We start from the raw sequence: 7,275 nt of genomic DNA on the forward strand, positions 1-7,275 counted from the left end.
CCGTCTGAAGTTTGCCAATGAACACCTGAATGATTCTGTGAGTAACTGGGAGAAGGTGCTGTGGTCTGATGAGACCAAAATAGAGCTCTTTGGCATTAACTCAACTCGCTGTGTTTGGAGGAAGAAAAATGCTGCCTATGACCCCCAAAACACCGTCCCCACCGTCAAGCATGGGGGTGGAAACATTTTGCTTTGGAGGTGTTTTTCTGCTAAGGGCACAGGACAACTTAATCGCATTAACGGGAAAATGGATGGAGCCATGTATCGTGAAATCCTGAACGACAACCTCCTTCCCTCTGCCAGGAAACTGAAAATGGGTCGTGGATGGGTGTTCCAGCACGACAATGACCCAAAACATACAGCAAAGGCAACAAAGGAGTGGCTCAAGAAGAAGCACATTAAGGTCATGGAGTGGCCTAGTCACTCTCCGGACCTTAATCCAATAGAAAACCTATGGAGGGAGCTCAAGCTCAGAGTTGCACAGAGACAGCCTTGAAACCTTAGGGATTTAGAGATGATCTGCAAAGAGGAGTGGACCAACATTCCTCCTAAAATGTGTGCAAACTTGGTCATCAATTACAAGAAACATTTGACCTCTGTGCTTGCAAACAAGGGTTTTTCCACTAAGTATTAAGTCTTTTATTGTTAGAGGGTTCAAAAACTTATTTCACTCAATGAAATGCAAATCAGTTGCTATCTTTTATTTAAGGTTATTTTTTTGATTTTCCTTTTGATGTGCTATCTGCCACTGTTAAAATAATCCTACCATGGAAATGATACTGTTCTGAGACTTTTCATTTCTTTGTCATTGGACAAACTTACAAAATCAGTGAGGGGTCAAATAATTATTTCCTCCACTGTATATGTGGTGCCAGCTTACGTATTTGATCAAATACCAGCTTTCTTTTTATATTATTATTCATACCCCTAACATTCCACGATAGTATTTTCAATTGTACCATATTGCTTTGAGGAAGATATATAGTCGGAGATATCTCCGAAGACAACCGTCTCTATCGTTATCATATCCATACATATACAATTTACATTTTGAGTGACAGCTTCTGGAGGAGAACACACACATTGAAAACATTAACCCAACGCCCTTTCCCACCCTGCTTCCAAGAGTAACCTTTTCCTGGAAGCCTTTAACCCTAACTTACCTTTGAACTAACTACTGAGGGAGCCGGTTGTGAATTACCTGCTACCCTACACCCGCCATATTCTATTAGTCGCCAGTCCTAGGTCTAATAGATCTTATAGTGCCATAGGAGGGGGAGGGGAGGATCAGCGACATCGGGGAGGAGAGGAGGGGGGGGGGGGGAGGGAACATGGGTATCAGGAGACAGGAAAATGAGCGGAAGATATCCAAGATTCAGTTCTATCACGACAGTTGTACCTCATGCCAGCATTGGTACCAATATATCGTTGGGGCCATCTGGTCTTCTACCACAGTAAACAAAACTGACTCTACCACAAACAGTAACGTTCAAGTGTTAAATTGCATAGTGCATATAGTAACTTTCAAATTAACCTGGACAATTCTGTCCTATTGTTCAGTCATGCAGATAAGGAATGAAAAAGGTTATTGCATTGCTAAACATACAGTATACCTTTCCTATTGACCCTGACATTTCTGTCTTATTGTTCAAACTTGCTGTCCTGCAATGGAAAGGATGAAAACAGTGCAATTATGGCATTTTGTTAAAGCATTATAAGTGGTTTCTTGGCTTGCTTGTCTTTCCTTAGTGTCTGCTGCCACCTTCTGGGTGTTTTTTATATAACACTCCAGACCGAAAAGGCACATTTTTCTTCCTGATTTGTTCAGTAAACTTTAACCGTTCAAGGTAGTCCAGTACCTGAGGTGAACCTTCCCCAAGGTCAGGGAGGTTAGTGAAAGATAAACCAGGTGGCCTGTGGGGAACGAGTATTTGTAATATACAGAAAAAGCTATGTATCCCCTTGATAATATCACTTTCTGGATGCAGATTGTCGTGCTGTGGTTACGTTCATACCCCTTTGCTCCATCCAGGCTATAGCATCTTCTGGAGAGGTAAAGAAGTGGGTTTTAGTTTCATGTTGTATCCGAAGTTTTGCTGGGAATAGCATGCTGTATGCTATTTGCTGCTCCCGCAAGCATTTCTTAACGTTGTAAAAGGTAGCTCTTTGTTTCTGAATTTCAGTGGAGAAGTCCTGATATATAGAGATCCTGGAGCCATTAAACTGAATGTCAGGCGTTTTGCGTGCAGCACGAAGTATTTCCAGTTTGTCTCTATAGTTCAGCAACTTTGCTATTAGTGGTCTGGGAGGAGTACCTGGTTTGGGGGGACCCCCCGGTATACGATGGGCCCTTTCCACTGCAAATGCCCGTGAGGGGGACATTTCAGGTAGGTTATCTTTTAGCCAATCTTCCAGGAAGATTTCCGGCTGATTGCCTTCCGATTTTTCCGGGAAGCCCACGAATCTTAGGTTTGATCTTCTGGAGCGATTCTCCAGATCATCAAGTTTAGCTGCTTGTGTCTCAGAGGTCTTAGCAGTGTTATTGTGAGCACGCTGCAGGGGGTATACTATGTCCTCCAGCTCACCCACCCTTCTCTCTGTTTCAGCCGTTCTGTCTTTAACCTTCCCTAGATCCCCTTTTAAGAATGACAGTTCTGTGTGGATAGTGTCCAACCTGGATGCCAGTGTGAGCTGGAGGGTCTGTATAGCTGCCATCAGCTCAGCTCTTGTGGGTTCCACCTCCTCTTCACTGTCTGCTGCGACTCCATTTTGGGGCCTTACATCCCTCTCTCTCCCGTCCCCTCCAGTGCCTCTCCCCCCCTCCTCTTGGGGACTGGATGCTAGTGGTTGCGATGGCTGGCATACCTGTGGCATCTGCGTAGGACTGGGGGATCTGGATGCCTGGCTGACCTCCATGTGTGTGGCTTCTGATGGAGGAGAAGGCCGCGCGCTCTCCTCCCCGATACCGGCGCCATCTTGTGGGGCCTCCCAGGCGAACTTCGCCAGCTTCTCCACTGCTGCTGTGGGGGCGGACGGCCCGTATTTTGGCATGGCTGCGACCCTTGGCTTCTCCCCTCCCCGCCCGGCTGAACGGTGAGACCGGCGGTGGCGCTTTTTGCCTGATTTGGCCAGGATATTTGTGCGGGTGCTAGGAGCCGAGGAGAAAGACGTCCTCACGCGCTCATCGCAGGCCACGCCCCCCCCAGGACTTAACATTTGCAGGATAAATACCTAATGCTTTTTATTGAATATTTATGTGGTTATACAGAATATGTACTGGTTACTATACTGTATCACCGCATATATACTGAATAAGGCTATACACACAGCATATACACAAAATATACGAGCAGGAGGATATTAGCCGGTCTAAATAAAACAGGCAACTCACTCATTGCTGGACATGTTTGCCAGTCACATTAAGGACCTCCCCCATGACACCTTGTGACAACCGACAGGTAGGAATTATTGAGTGACACGAACAATTACCTGCTGTTTCAAATGGCGTAGTCTATACTGGGAGTACCTTATGCTAATTTTGAGGTGTAGTATTATGGTTGAAGGTGTATATATACGCTGTTTTATTCACATATTGGTGCACTACTGCCTGTCATATTGCCTTGACAAAGGGGACCCCTATGTGGCCCTGAAACGATCGTCAGATTGACGGTCATATGCCTTCGTAATTCTGTTGTGGATAAAGGAGAGAAAGAGGCACGGTTGTTGCAAAAAGAGGTACCTTTTAATCCACAGTGAGACAGCTGTTTCACTTAAAACAAAAGCTTCTTCAGAAGCCAATAGAAGGAACAACTTGACCCAAGTAATGTTTGGCAATAAATAGTTTCACTTACTGCCATCCCAGATTGGGGGTGTGGAACTTGGGAAGAATGAGATTCTGGCATCAATTGATGTAGTCAATTTGTACACCCGCTTTCCCCAATACCAGGGGATCCAGGTGATTGGAGAACTACTACTAGATTGTGGTGAAAATGAACTCTGGGTAGAATATCTGATGCGATACTTAAATTTTGTATGGTCACATAACGTTTTTTTGTTTGATGACAGATGGTACCATCAAAAATCCGGAGTAGCGATGGGATAGCCTGTAGCACCCACGTTTTCCAACCTTTTTTATGGGGTTGGGAGAAAAGATACATTTTTGGGACCGATGATCCATTCAAAGAGAAAACTGGTCATTGGTATCGCTATGTGGATGATGTGGTCCTGACATGGAGGGGCACGGTAAGTGAATTTGAGGATTTCCTCGTTTATGTCAATTGCAATGACCTCAACATGCAGTTCACAGCTGTGCTGGCTAACCCCAGCCTGTTTTTTCTTGACCTTGAACTGTATGTTGAGGACAATCGCGTACTCAGCAGAGGACATAGAAAAGACACTGCCACCAATTCCGTGCTCATCCAGTCTAGCTTCCACCCTCCGCATACTATCCAAGCTATCCCCTATGGACAGTTTGTCAGGCTCAAACGAAATAACTTCAAGAGTGAGGATTTTATCCTCCAAAGTAAGGAGCTGGCAACCAGACTGTCCTCTAGGGGATATAACATGAATGACCTGAATCAGGCTTTTCGAGAAGAGTTGATGATTAATAGGAAGAGGGCAAGACAAGGCCAAAGATCTAGTGGACAACCTTTCACATGTGTTTTTGACTATTTCCCAATGGCAGAGAGGATCAAGGCCATAGTTCAGAAACATTGGTGTGAATTTCAGACTAGTGTGGGTTCACTGGTCTTTGCTAACAACAAACCTCTTATCTCTTTCAGGAGTGCACAAACTATTGGGGATACTATCACTAATAGTGAATTCAGGACGATGCATGCGCAGAATTGGTTGCAGAAGCACATTCCAATTAAGAATTATAGATGCGGAAATTGCAATCATTGTGCACAATTTAAACCTGGAAAAGTGCACGTTTTGGCGCAAAGACTATCCATTTTAAACAGTTTTTGTATTGCCGATCTAAAAAAAACTGTGTATGCGATAATCTGCTCATGTAATCGTTTTTATATAGGACAGACCACCCGCATGATCTGCACCCGGTTCCAGGAACACGTTAATTCCATTGTGACAGGTGTGGGTGAAGGAAGGTTCATTCTGCACATGCGTGAATGCCACAATGGTAGTGCAGATTCCTTGCAATTTATGGGCTTAAAGCAAATCTCTGCCCCTGGTAATCATGAGCAAATACTGCTTCAACAAGAAGCTAGACTCATTTCTGAAACTGGAGCTTGTGGCCCTCTTGGGCTGAACGAAATAAATGAGCTCCATTGTTTTCTTTCAAAATATTGATGTATTCACTATGCCTCTTTGATCCTTATTGTATTTAAGCTGTCTCTCTTTCTAGTCCATAAGTTTATATTACTCAACTATTGTCTATTATATGCTAGATGGTTGTGTCCCCTTGTATGTTTTGGCATTCAGTTGATGATCACTATGACAACAGGCCACCAATCGCGGCCAGTGGGCGGGCAGGCTGTGACGCCAGACTCCGAGAATGATGACACGCAGGAAACGGGGAGACCTGCCGCTCGCCTATTGGTTGGAGCAGCGTGTACGTCACTTCCGGGGGGTGGGGCCTATATGTCGGGCCACCGCGTGTGGGTGTTGTACACTGCCGGAATGGCGGTAAGTGAAACTATTTATTGCCAAACATTACTTGGGTCAAGTTGTTCCTTCTATTGGCCTGTGAAGAAGCTTTTGTTTTAAGCGAAACAGCTGTCAGGCCCCCCCTCACCCCCACTGTACACCCTGATGTGTCACCGTGGATTAAAAGGAACCTCTTTTTGAAACAACAGTGCCTCTTTCTCTCCTTTATCCACAACTGCATTGACTGTCTCTGAGAGCACGCTGAAGCATGGAGTACACAATCCGGTGAACCCAGTATTTCTTCGCCCAAATCTAGTGCCAGTCTCTTCCTTTCCAATATTGCCTTTGTCTGATGAAACAATTTTTTGGGTTCGCCCGCAACCCAATCTCATCCCCCCCCCCCTGACATCCGTGATGTCCGCCCGCGCCCCTCCACCCCCCGACACCCATGATGTGCGCCCGAACCCCAACGATCCCCCCCCCCCCCCCCCGACACCCGTGATGTGCGTCCGCGCCACCCCCACCCCACCCGTGATGTCCGCCCGCACCATCCCCCCCCCCCCCCCCGACACCCGTGATGTGCGCCAGCAGACCCCGCCCCCCCCCCGGCAACACACATGATGTCCGCCCGCAGCACCCCCTGCTACCCCTGATGTCAGCCCGTACCCCCACTGACACCCGTGATATCCGCCCGCTACCCCCTCCCCCCCCGCTGACACCATCGATGTCTGCAAGCACCCCCAGCCCCCCTGCCCGCTGTCAGAGCCGTGATGTCCCAATGGGCACTATGATGTTTGGGATGACTGGTGGGAGTGTCTGAGGGCTGGGAGGGATAATGGATACTAAATCAGGAACCAGGGTAAGGGAGGATATTAAATTACGATTGGCTTCAGACAAGACACTCAAAGATGGAACCTGCCAGGAACTGTCAGGAGCATAAATCTCTGCAAATACTAGATAAAAATTCTCTGAAATCGAAACGTGGACAGTGAAATGCATATGTGATGTAAGTACAGCCAATATTTATATGTGTTTTTTTCTCTGAGACCCTATACTAAACAGCTCCTCTTTAACGTCATGTTGCGACATCTCATTGGATGATTATGTATTGCAGCTATTCAGCATGAGATGTCATCTCATGCTGAATAGCTGCAATACATAATCATCCAATGATAATGACTACAGGCAGCTATAGCTTACTGTTCATTTTCGAATGTGATTATTCCGGTCTAATCTGTGGTGAGCCAATACACAGCCACAACCACTGATCAAGTAATTTACCAATTACCTTCACACTGCAGATTACCGAGCACGTTCAACATCGACCACTTCCCTCCTTCTCGGTCATGCCCACTGTCCCTCCGACGCCCCCTCCTCTTCTCAGTCCCGACTACGGACAGACCCTATGCAAAACAGAAGAATGCCTACAGACCCTCCTACACACTATCGCGTCTCACAGCCTTCTGGCCACGCCCACTGTCCCTCCTATACCTCTCCTCTTCTCAGTCACGCCTACAGACAGACCCTATGCAAAATAGAAGAACGCCTAAAGACCCTCCTACACTATCGCATCTCCCAGCCTCCAGCCCCCCTGAACTGCCAAGCCTATGCCTATTGCCTAGAGGAGAGTGCACATCCTCGTACCTCACCTCCCTACTTCTAGTCAGCCAT

General features: G+C 46.6%; 1 protein-coding gene across 4 annotated transcripts in view; it reads right to left on the bottom strand.

Moving 5' to 3' along the window:
• Positions 1–7,275, bottom strand: part of TYW5 (tRNA-yW synthesizing protein 5) — a 28,215-nt gene that overhangs the window by 20,341 nt on the left and 599 nt on the right. The window contains exon 1 of one of the 4 annotated variants that reach the window (XM_068245245.1): positions 6,893–7,206. The exons of the other annotated variants lie outside the window; for them this stretch is intronic. The gene's annotated coding sequence lies outside the window, so the exon portion shown is untranslated. Of the gene's footprint in view, positions 1–6,892; positions 7,207–7,275 lie in introns of those variants that run through there. 4 annotated transcript variants of the gene reach the window in all.

Source organism: Hyperolius riggenbachi, chromosome 7, assembly GCF_040937935.1.
Source record: "Hyperolius riggenbachi isolate aHypRig1 chromosome 7, aHypRig1.pri, whole genome shotgun sequence".
Lineage (NCBI taxonomy): Eukaryota > Metazoa > Chordata > Amphibia > Anura > Hyperoliidae > Hyperolius > Hyperolius riggenbachi.